Below are 12,768 nucleotides of genomic sequence, written 5' to 3'. Positions count from 1 at the left end.
AACTTTTGATTATAAGAAACTCAGGAAGAGAGGAATTTATTTTAAAGAACTGCAATCTCACAGGACACAGAGATGAGAAACTAAGCCTCCTGCTTTTGGAGCTGGGAACCAGGGCGGGGAAGGAAAGTGACTGTCCATCACTCAAAGTCATCTAATAAACTCTCTCGTATTGCTCCCTCTGGGAGTCATCCCATGCTGACCCCTGGCTGTCTTCCTTTGCTTCATCACTCTCTGGGTGCGTGTGGCTCTTCCAGGTGACTTCAGCCCCAGTCTCTGTAAATTTCAAGTTTGTTCCCCACATCTAACTGATTTTGTCATGTGAGAAACTGGGTTGGCTCAACTTAGACTTACCTAAGGGCTAGACCCCCGACGAGCCATCCGGTGCCCATCGCTGGCCCAGTTATAGCACATGAGAGGTGGAGCCCCGTGGCATGCGTGCTGTGCCTTCCAGCCTTTGGGCAGAACTCCCACTGCAGAGGTCACAGTGGTGCAGGCAAAACTTGGCCCCTCTGGTGCAATCTGGTCATTTTTCTCCCTCCCTCGCTAGACTATGAACCCCTAGAGGGCAAGAATAGAGGTCGCAGTGCCTGGGACATGGTAGATTTTCAAGGGGAGTCGGTTAAATGCAAAGGAATTAGTTGAGCTTTGTAGAACTGCAAGAAAAAGGTAAATGTTTATATCGCTTTCTCTGTTCTTTCTTGACAAAGTGGTCATTTTAAAGCTGACTTCCTTTCCTTACCTCATTCTCAGAAATAGCAAAGAGACTATCTCTGGATATTTGATAAAAGGGCACTCACAAAGCCACACAACCTCACTGCGGTCCCTGATCAGCGGATCTAAGGTCAACAGTTCCCTCACCTCTTTCTCTCTCTCCATTGGTGTCCAAACTCCCTAATCTTTTGGCTGGTGCTATGATCCTTCTTGACAGAGAGCTCAGGGAAAGAGGTTGTTTGAGCCATCCTTTGCCTGTTTTTCCTTTTCTTTTCTTCCCTTTTAAAAAAATGGATTTTTCCCCACAGAGATCTTTTTTCCCAAATTTTTAAAAATTTAAGTATAGTGATTTACAATGTTGTATTCGTTTGAAGTTTACAGCAAAGTGAGTCAGCAAAAAAAAATATATATATATATATAGAGAGAGAGAGAGAGAGAGAGAGACAGACAGACAGAGAGAGACAGAGAGACAAAGAGACAGAGAGACAGAGAGATCTTATTTTGACAACACAATCTGGTGTAACATTCTTTCAAGAGACTGCTTAGTTTCTAGAAACTCTTCCTTTGCTTTAGCTACAGCTAGTTTGTTGAGACCCTTTTGCTAATAGCCTCTCCCTCGGGTCTAAACTTCCCCAAGTACACAGTGCTGGGCCAGGGTCTGGTGGAGATCAGAAATAAAAAAGGACCAGAAGAAGACATAACCTCAGTCACTGCAGATCTCGCAAAGCATGGGGCACCCAGCTGGGCCAATCCAGAGAGGGCGCAGGAATCCTCAGGGGCGTCATCTGCATGAGATTTGCAAACCAAAAGGATCATCATCCTGGAACCCATACTTCTCAGTCAGGTGGGGAAAAGCTGATCATTCTTGTGCTAATCAGATGGACAGGTTTAGCTGAGGCAGGGAAGGAGAGAAAGGGGATAATTCCTGCAACCATTCTCTTTCTTCCAAGTCCAGCAGCCCTCCTGGCTCAACTGAAGGCCCCCCAAATTGTCATTAAAGCTGCCCCAAAGGAGAAATATTGGAAAGGGAGCATATGTAGGGACCTTTTAAAACCCTGCAAGGCATTGACATCATGATTCCTTCTGTGATGAATCAGAAGTACAGAAAACTAAGTAAAATATTTTGTTCCCAAACTGGAGCCGTTTCTAAATTTAAATGTCAATCATCTCTTCTCTTCCATGTATGTACCAGCAAGAGGCAGCCATGGGTGCTGTCAAAAGACTGCGCAGAGATTGGTTCAACATGGCAAAGTAGAAGGACATGCGCTCACTCCCTCTTGCGAGAGCACCAGAATCACAACTAACCACAACCACTGGGTGGGTGACTCACAAGCTAGAAAACAATTATACCACAAAAGTCCACCCACTGGAATGAAGGTTCTGAACTCCATGTCAGGTTTCCCAACCTGGGGGTCTGGCAACAGGAGGAGGAATTCCCAGAGAATCAGACTTTGAAGGCTAGCAGGATTTTGACTGTAGGACTTCAACAGGTCTAGGGGAAACAGAGACTCCACTCTTGGAGGGCACACACAAAGTAGTGTGTGCATCAGGACCCGGGGGAAGGAGCAGTGACCCCATAGGAGACTAAATCAGACCTACCTGCTAGTGTTGGAGGGTCTCCTGCAGAGGTGGGGGGTGGCTGTGGCTCACTTGCGGGATAAGTACACTGGCAGCAGAGGTTCTGGGAAGTACTCCTTGGTGTGAGCCCTCCCAGAGTCCATTAGCCCCACCAAAGGGCCTGTAGGCTCCAGTGCTGGGTTGCCTCAGGCCAAACAACCAAAAGGGATGAACTCAGCCCCATCCATCAGCAGACAAGCAGATTAAAGTTTTACTGAGCTCTGCCCACCAGAGCAACACCCAGCTCTACCCACCACCAGTCCCTCCCATCAGAAAGCTTGCACAAGCCTCTTAGACAGCCTCTTGCCTCACTCACCAGAGGGCACATAGAAGAAGCAAGAAGAACTACCATCCTGTAGCCTGTGGAATGAAAACCACATTCGCAGAAAGACAGACAAAATGGAAAGGCAGAGGACTATGTAGCAAATGAAGGAACAAGATAAAACCCCAGAAAAAGAAACTGAACAAAGTGGAGATATGCAACCTACCAGAAAAGGAATTTAGAATAATGATAGTGAAAATGATCCAGGACCTTGGAAAAAGAATGGAGGCAAAGATCAAGAAGATGCAAGAAATGTTTAACAAAGACCTAGAAGAATTAAAGAACAAACAAACAGAGATGAACAATACAATAACTGAAATGAAAAATACACTAGAAGGGATCAATAGCAGAATAACTGAGGCAGAACGGATAAGTGACCTGGAAGGCAGAATGGTGGAATTCACTGTTGCGGAACAGAATAAAGAAAAAAGAATGAAAAGAAATGAAGACAGCCTAAGAGACCTCTGGGACAACATTAAACACACCAACATTCGCATTATAGGGGTCCCAGAAGGAGAAAAGAGAGAGAAAGGACCAGAGAAGATATCTGAAGAGATTACAGTCAAAAACTTCCCTAACATGGGAAAGAAAATAGCCACCCAAGTCCAGGAGCACAGAGAGTCCCAGGCAGGATAAACCCAAGGAGAAACAGGCTGAGACACATAGTAATCAAACTGACAAGAATTAAAGACAAAGAAAAATTATTAAAAGCAACAAGGGAAAAACAACAAATAACATACAAGGGAACTCCCATAAGGTTAACAGCTGATTTCTCAGCAGAAACTCTACAGGCCAGAAGGGAGTGGCATGATATATTTAAAGTGATGAAAGGGAAGAACCTACAATCAAGATTACTCTACCCAGCAAGGATCTCAATCAGATTTGATAGAGAAATCAAAAGCTTTACAGACAAGCAAAAGCTAAGAGAATTCAGTACCACTAAGCCAGCTCTACAACAAATGCTACAGGAACTTCTCTAAGTGGGAAACACAAGAGAAGAAAAGGACCTACAAAAACAAACCCAAACCAATTAAGAAAATCGTAATAGGAACATACATATCAATAATTACCTTAATTGTGAATGGATTAAATGCTCCAACCAAAAGACACAGGCTCACTGAATGGATACAAAAACAAGATCTGTATATATGCTGTCTACAAGAGACCCACTTCAGACCTAGGGACACATACAGACTGAAAGTGAGGGGATGGAAAAAGATATTCTATGCAAATGGAAATCAAAAGAAAGCTGGAGTAGCAATACTCATATTAGATAAACTAGATTTTAAAATAAAGAATGTTACGAGACAAGGAATGACAATGCATAATGATCAAGGGATCAATCCAAGAAGAAGATATAACAATTTTAAATATATATGCACCCAACTTAGGAGCATCTCAATACATAAGGCAAATGCTAACAGCTATAAAAGAGGAAATCGACAGTAACACAATGATAGTGGGGAACTTTAACACCTCACTTACACCAATGGACAGATCATCCAGACAGAAAATTAATAAGGAAACACAAGCTTTAAATGACACAAAAGATCAGATAGATTTAATTGATATTTATAGGACATTCCACCCCAAAACAGCAGATTACACTGTCTTCTCAAGTGCACATGGAACATTCTCCAGGAGAGATCACATCTTGGGTCACAAATCAAGCCTCATTAAATTTAAGAAAACTGAAATCATATCAAGCATCTTTTCTGACCACAACACTATGAGCTTAGAAATCAATTACAGGGAAAAAAACGTAAAAAACACAAACACAATGAGGCTAAACAATACGTTACTAAATAACCAAGCGATCACAGAAGAAATCAAAGAGGAAATCAAACAATACCTAGAGACAAATGACAATGAAACAACAACGACCCGAAACCTGTGGGATGCAGCAAAAGCAGTTCTAAGAGGGAAGTTTATAGCAATACAATCCTACCTCAAGAAACAAGAAAAATTTCAAATAAACAATCTAACCTTATACCTAAAGGAACTAGAGAAAGAAGAACAAACAAAACCCAAAGTTAGTAGAAGGAAAGAGATCATAAAGATCAGAGCAGAAATAAATGAAATAGAAACAAAGAACACAATAGCAAAGATCAATAAAACTAAAAGCTGGTTCTTTGAGAAGATAAACAAAATTGATAAACCTTTAGCCAGACTCATCAAGAAAAAAAGGCATAGGACTCAAATCAATAAAATTAGACATGAAAAAGAAGAAGTTACAACGGACACCGCAGAAATACAAACCATCCTAAGAGACTACTACAAGCAACTCTATGCCAATAAAATGGACAACCTGGAAGAAATGAACAAATTCTTAGAAAGGTATAACCTTCCAAGACTGAACCAGGAAGAAATAGAATATATGAACAGACCAATCACAAGTAATGAAATTGAAACTGTGATTAAAAATCTTCCAAGAAACAAAAGTCCAGGACCAGATAGCTTCACAGGTGAATTCTATCAAACATTTAAAGAAGAGCTAATATCCATCCTTCTCAAACTCTTCCAAAAAATTGCAGAGGAAGGAACACTCCCATACTCATTCTACAAGGCCACCATCACCCAGATACCATAACCAGAAAAGGATACTACAAAAAAAGAAAATTACAGACCAATATCACTGAAGAGTATAGATGCAAAAATCCTCAACAAAATACTAGCAAACAGAATCCAAGAACACATTAAAAGGATCATACACCATGATCAAGTGGGATTTATCCCGGGGATGCAAGGATTCTTCAATATACGCAAATCAATCAAAGAGATACACCATATCAATAAATTGAAGAATAAAAACTATATGACCGTCTCAATAGATGCAGAAAAAGCTTCTCTTTTTTTCACACCCAAATTTATTTTTATTTTGCATACATAGGAAACATGACCCTATGAAAAGACCAAAAAAGAGAAATGAGCCAAGTGTTACAAGAGGAAAAGCATGCACCAATCTGCTCCCAGTTCACTCCTAGCCACACACTCAACGGAACTCTATGGAACTTCACACACCAGGAGCTGGACTGGCTCCAAGCGGTGGGCACTGTCCACTGACAGCACGGCGGGAAACAGAGTGGGCAGGAAATGTCACTGAGAGTGGAATTTCCACACACAGTGTCACTGCCCACAGTAGTGGATTCTCACTCAGGTTCAAGGGAAAACAAAATTCATCTCACACAGACATGAATATAAAATCTTTGAGTGCTACCTAAATCATTCAGTCTCAAGATCATTTGCTATCAAAAAGATAAACAAAATTTCATCATGGACATTTGGGTGTCTACTCAGCTGCACCCAATCCAACTCCAGGGGCAGCTCTCGGGTGCTTCCTCATCAGAACAGTAAAGGGAGAAACTGGGCCTGAAAATGCAAAACGAATGACCTGGAGGAAGAGGAACTTTTGGACCCATGTAGTTGTCCTGGGTTGTAAACAGCAAATGTTGCAGTTTGTTATCTCATTCGAATCAAGGACTTGAGTGCGGGAGGTACTGAAGTTGGGGACAGGAGTTCAGAGGTCACACTCGGTGGTCAAAGACACCAGCAGCAGCACCCGTGTTCACAGACTGTTTCCATGGTGTTCGTCTGGCTCCGAGAGCATCCCGTGGAATTCCTGGGGAGGCCTCCAGACTTTCCATCCTTAGAAAAGGTAAGTCACCGTGGCCCCATCCTGATTCCTCACTCCTACTCCATAGACATGTCCCAGTAGAGCAGGGACAGGGTGACTAGGGCTAGGGAATGAAAACCCTCAGTATCCACTCCAGTGAGGTGCCCTGATGCTCAAGTTCAATGAGTGACAACTTCTCAAGAGGCTCTGTTTAGTTCATTTCAAAAATAAGCACCCTACCCCCACCCCCCACCACTACGCATACAGGGACCTACATGTCTTGGCTACGTGGCTTTGCCCTTCCTATACATGACCTGTCAGGTCTCAATCTGGGTTTAAATACATGATCGTGGGCATTACTCACTATGCAGAAGAGCAGGACTCAGGCCCCCTAACAACTCCAGGACTACCTGTGATCCCAGGGCCAGAGAGGTTTCTGAGCCAGGGTTTGCATTTCCAACCAGATCTTCCTTATTCTAATTTTGATTAACTCCTCAGTGAAATCTATTCAGTCCTTTTTGAAGAGATCTCTCTGCAGTCCTGGGGTTTTGCGTTCCCGTCTTTTTCTTAGCAAGCTCTTCCTCTTCAGAGCCTGGTGTACACCTGCTGAGATCAGTCAGCCAGGGCCCAGGCCTGCCCAACCCAGGCTTAAGCCACGGACTGCGCCCTGCTGGGACACCTCTCTCCAGGGGCTGATGTGGCTTCCCAGCCGGATGTGCCTCTCTGCTTTGAAAGTGTCCATCACAACCCACCATCAGAGCTACCTCAGGGGAGGGCGCAGAGGTGCCTGGCCGTGATCACAGGCCAGAGAGCTGCTGACGTCCAGGAAGGACTCTGAGTCTGACCTCAGGACAGGACTCCACAGCACCTTCCACAGGACACAATAAAAAGGGCTCGAACATTTTTTTCCCCAAGTCAGACCAAGTGCTCATCAAATGCAATGTCCAGTTTGAGGCAGGGGGCAATTTCCCATGAATTTAAATAACTTTCTTTAGTGATTTTCAGATAACTATAGACATCAATGTAGCCTCATTCCGGATCCCCATCTCCTTGAGGTGCAAGCCATACCCAGGGCTCTCCCAGCCCTGGCTGTGCAGAGGGCAGCTCTGGTCTTCAGGAAGGGGATGGAGAAGAGAGGGCTCAGAGGATGTGCCACCAACGCCTGTTTCTCTGACAGCTTTTTGAAGAGGAAGACTGTCCAGCATGGGGCTCACACAGCTGGCCCTGTGGGGCCTTGCTTCCGATGGGCCACCTGCCATGTGGTGGCCTTCCGGGTGGCGCAGGCCCCTCCTCGCGTTCACGCGTACTCACCTGCACGTGCCCTGCCTCACCTTCCGCCGGGGTCTCTCCCCTGAGGGTCTGGGCACACCACCCTAGGGGGTCAACCCTTGGGACTCTCCACTCAGCCAGAGCACAGATTACATTGGAAACAGAAGCAACAGAGGAGACACGGGGTGAATTCAAATCCTGGTCCTCCAAGGGAAACCTGAAAGGAAGCTGTGCTTGCTTTGAAGATGTCAAAAAGGAATTTGCCCTTTAGTGGCTCATAAGACCATTCCTGGAAGTGAACAGTGATGGGGCCAGGGAGGGCGAGTGACAGCCTCTCCGGCCTCCCCGGCCAGTTGCACAGGCAGGTGCCAGGCAGCTCCCGGCCACTTGGCCTTCACCACCTGTTCATATGCGGGCAGGGCGTGTCGAAGTAGGAAGGGGGCGGTGGGTAGGCTGTGCTTCCCTGGGGTGAGTTGGGCTGGACCTGGAAAGCCATCGCCACAGGGTTCCCAGCAGGATTCATCCCTGGCCCTCCAGGGTCAGTGTAAAACGGCAGCCCCAGCTTCTGGGCTCCTGGAGTGGGGTTCGGGGGCTGCCTGGTGTAAGACACGTTGAATGCCAGCTCCTCGATCAGCGGCGCGGGGTACATGCACCTCCGGATGAAGAAGCCGGCACCACAGCAGAAGAGCACGCCCATCATCAGGAGGAACCCAAAGCACCACAGCCTCTGTATGGAGAGGGCCTGCACACAGCACCTGGAGCCACAGCAGTCCTCGTGAGGGCGGCATCTGTTTGCTACACATCCTGTGGGCAGAATTACAGTGGTTTCCTTCTGGGGAGGCCCTGTAACCGGATGATCAAAGACATATAATATGTTGGATAGAGTCCTTCAAAATACCAGCAATGCTTTTGGGCCTCTGTGCAGTCCACGGGCAGCCCAAGCAGCAGCGCAGCCACACTCCCGGCCAGGCAGCCCATGGCTGCACATCCTCCTGGTGGCAGGCGCGGGTCAGCAGCACGAGCCCTGTGAGGGGGCCAGCCAGCTGGCAGGCGGGATCCCAGCCGGGGTCGCAGGGGCTCGGGCAGGCGGGCGGGGAGCCGGGCTGAGTCACGCAGCCCTTGCCGCATTTGCCACGGGCTCGCGTGTCAGAAAAAGCTTTTGACAAAATTCAACACCCATTTATGATAAAAACTCTCTAGAAAGTGGGCATAGAGGGAACCTACCTCAAAATAATAAAGGCCATATACAACAAACCCACAGCAAACATCATTCTCAACAGTGAAAAACTGAAAGCATTTCCACTAAGATCAGGAACAAGACAGGGATGTCTACTCTCGACACTATTATTCAACATAGGTTTGGCAGTCCTAGCCACGGCAATCAGAGAAGAAAAAGAAATAAAAAGAATCCAAATTGGAAAAGAAGAACTAAAGCTGTCACTGTTTGCAGATGACATGATACTATGCATATATGATCCTAAAGATGCCACCAGAAAACTACTAGAGCTAATCGATGAATTTGGTAAAGTTGCAGGATACAAAATTAATGCACAGAAACCTCTTGCATTCCTATACACTAACAACGAAAGATCAGAAAGAGAAATTAAGGAAACAATCCCATTCACCACTGCAACAGAAAGAATAAAATACCTAGGAATAAACCTATCTAAGGAGGTAATACACCTATACTCAGAAAACTATAAGACATCGATGAAAGAAATCAAAGATGACCCAAACAGATGGAGAGATATACCATGTTCTTGGATTGGAAGAATCACTATTGTGAAAATGACTATACTACCCAAAGCAAGATACAGATTCAATGCAACCCCTATCAAATTACCAATGGCATTTTTTACAAAACTAGAGCAAAAAATCTTAAAATTTGTACGGAGACACAAAAGACCCCGAATAGCCAAAGCAATCTTGAGGGGAAAAAATGGAGCTGGAGGAATCAGACTCCCTGACTTCAGACTATACTACAAAGCTTCAGTAATCAAGACAATATGGTACTGGCACATAAACAGAAATATAGATCAGTGGAACAGGATAGAAAGCCCACAGATAAACCCAGGCACCTATAGTCAACTAATCTATGACAAGGGAGGCAAGGATATACAATGGAGAAAAGACAGTCTCTTCAATAAGCGGTGCTGGGAAAACTGGACAGCTACATGTAAAAAAATGAAATTAGAACACTGCCTAACACCATACCAAAAATAAACTCAAAATGGATTAGAGACCTAAATGTAAGACCAGACAGACACTATAAAACTCTCAGAGGAAAATATAGGAAGAACACTCTTTGACATAAATCACAGCACGATCTTTTTTGACCCACCTACTAGAGTAACAGAAATAAAAACAAAAATAAACAAATGGGACTCAATGAAACTTAAAAGCTTTTGCACAGCAAAGGAAACTATAAACAAGACGAAAAGACAACCCTCAGAATGGAAGAAAATATTTGCAAACGAATCAACAGACAAAGGATTAATCTCCAAAATATATAAACAGCTCATGCAACTCAACAGCAAAAAAACAAACAACTCAATCAAAAAATGGGTGGAAGACCTAAATAGACATTTCTCCAAAGAAGACATGCAGATGGCCAAGAGGCACATGAAAAGCTGCTCAAGATCACTAATTATTAGAGAAATGTAAATCAAAACTACAATGAGGTATTACCTCACACCAGTTAGAATGGACATCATCAGAAAATCTATAAACAGAGGGAACCCTTTTGCACTGTTGGTGGGAATGTAAATTGATACAGCCACTGTGGAGAACAGTATGAAGATTCCTTAAAAAACTGAAAATAGAATTACCATATGACCCAGCAATCCCACTACTGGGCAGATACCCAGAGAAAACCATAATTCAAAATGACACATGCACCCCAATGTTCATTGCAGCACTATTTACAATAGCAAGGTCACAGAAGCAACCTAAATGCCCATCAACAGACGAATGGATAAAGAAGATGTGGTACATATATACAATGGAATATTACTCAGCCATAAAAAGGAACAAAATTGGGTCATTTGTAGAGCCGTGGATGGACCTAGAGACTGTCACACAGAGTGAAGTTAAGTCAGAAAGAGAAAAACAAATATCATATATTAACGCATATATGTGCAATCTAGAAAAATGGTACAGATGAACCGGTGTGCAAGGCAGAAATAGAGAGACAGATGTAGAGAACAAACGAATGGACACCAAGGGGGGAAAGCGGGGGGCAGGGGGATAGAGGTGGTGGGATGAATTGTGAGATTGGGATTGACATATATACACTAATATGTATAAAATAGATAACTAATAAGAACCTGCCCTATAAAAAATAAATAAATTAAAATTTTTTTTTAAAAGGCTGTGTAGGGGCTTCCCTGGTGGTGCAGTGGTTGAGAGTCCGCCTGCCGATGCAGGGGACACGGGTTCGTGCCCCGGTCCGGGAAGATCCTACATGCCGCGGAGCAGCTGGGCCTGTGAGCCATGGCCGCTGGGCCTGCGTGTCCGGAGCCTGTGCTCCGCAACGGGAGAGGCCACAACAGTGAGAGGCCAGCGTACCACAAAAAAAAAAAAAAAAAAAAAAAAGGATGTGTACATGGTAGACCCCACACACGCAAGGCATATGGCACTCATACTCATGCTCACATATTCACACACACACACACACAAAATGCTTGCAGCTGTCCAGAGAGATGAATGGCCCAATTACCCTGCAACCAGCACCCAATTCCATGGCGACTGGATTTCCAGAAAGTCAAAGCTGAGGGACGCTGGTGTCCCCGGCGTGGGAACAACTGCCAGGGTCCCCATCAGGTACCCAATAACTGTGAATGAGTGGACCTTATGAACAAATGGGGCCACTGGGCAGTTTGACCAGCATTAAGACAAAGACAAAGCACCTCATCTGGAGTCTTGTACATCCACAGAAATGGTCTAGCCAGAGGCAGCCAACACTGAACCTGGGATCTCTTCTCACTGGAAAATTACCCTTCCACCACACCCACCCCTTTCCCAATTCTCCCCTCACCCTGGTGAAAGCTCACAGGCAGTGTCCCACCCACCCTAGCTCACTTCCCATTCACTCACTCATTCAGCAAATGTTAACAGGCACCCACTGTGTGTCAGTCAATGTGCCAGGCCCTGGAGAGACAGGGAGGCCAGACACAGCCTGCTTCTCAGCCCTGCTGGGGACAGGGAGGGAGCCGTCCCTCTGTTCCTCTCATTCGGGGCACGCTCCACACCAGGCCAGCTCTTCAGAGAACCACGGCTTCTCCATTTCTTCCTCCTGAGGCCTCACCCTCGTGCAGGAGCAGCAGCTCAGAAAATCTCTGTCTTGTCACTTGCATTATAGGATTTTTTTTTTAAATAGCAGCACCAGCCTTGCCTTCCGAGAAGCCTGTGGCTTTGGTTAATATTTACATGTATTTGCAATTCCTTTGTACACACGGAAGGGGAAAGAAAGGGTGGGGAAGGGAGTTTTGCCAGGGAATGAAAATGCACCCTGGGCCCATCCTCAAAGTGCTATTGCAATTGCCAACTTAAAATCAAGATGCAACTTGTTTAGCTAAAATTCAGGTAATTTCTGTCACTCCTACTCTGGCCCTTCTTCCCCTGCAAACTCGCAGCTCCTTAGCTGGCCTGTGCATCGGTCCCATTCATGTGTGAGGGAGCTGTAGCTGGTCTTGGGCTTATATGCACTGGAAATTTTCTTTTTCTAATTCTGCAGGTTTGGGTCATTTTCAGAGAGCTCTGTGGGCACCCTCTGGTGGCTGACCGAAAATTTTACCTGCAAAAATTATAGTTGAACTGGGAAGGCTTTATTTGGCAGTCAGGCTCTGTGGCTGGATGGTGGACATTGTGAGTTTATGCACTGTACTTTGTACCACCTCTTTCATCACACGATACATGGCTGGAACCGTGGCTCTGCCCTCTCTGAAGGACTGGCACCTTATAGAAAGGGCAGAGCTAAGACACAAGGCCTCCTTGTGGGGGCAGCTTTTCCAGATCAGCCTGGGTGGGGAGGATGAAGGGAGCACTTCCTTGGGCTCTCAGAGGACTCAGCCCTGAAGGAGAAGCCACTGCATTCCCGGAGCAGGCCAGGCTTGAACAGCATTCTTCCCAGAGTTCCCGCTCCTCCGCTGGTGCTAGGGGCAGCCATTCCTGAGAATCGTCCTGGTCTGTGGGCAAGGGCAGGGACGGGAGGGAGCGTGGAGGAAGAGAGGCAGGA

General features: G+C 45.5%; 1 long non-coding RNA gene and 1 pseudogene across 1 annotated transcript in view; both read right to left on the bottom strand.

Annotated features, from left to right (window-relative positions):
• The window catches only part of LOC141277841 (uncharacterized), a 33,408-nt gene extending 31,820 nt beyond the window's left edge, over positions 1–1,588 (bottom strand). Inside the window, exon 1 of the long non-coding RNA XR_012329700.1 lies at positions 1,414–1,588. This is a non-coding gene — a long non-coding RNA (uncharacterized lncRNA). The remainder of the gene's footprint in view (positions 1–1,413) is intronic.
• Positions 1,589–7,313: 5,725 nt separating this feature from the next.
• On the bottom strand, positions 7,314–8,510 carry LOC101324782 (WW domain binding protein VOPP1-like; annotated as a pseudogene).
• Positions 8,511–12,768: the final 4,258 nt, after the last annotated feature.

The sequence above is a fragment of the Tursiops truncatus genome, chromosome 2, assembly GCF_011762595.2.
Source record: "Tursiops truncatus isolate mTurTru1 chromosome 2, mTurTru1.mat.Y, whole genome shotgun sequence".
Lineage (NCBI taxonomy): Eukaryota > Metazoa > Chordata > Mammalia > Artiodactyla > Delphinidae > Tursiops > Tursiops truncatus.
Note: the sequence above shows the minus strand (reverse complement) of the source record. Positions and strands in the feature narration are given on the sequence as shown.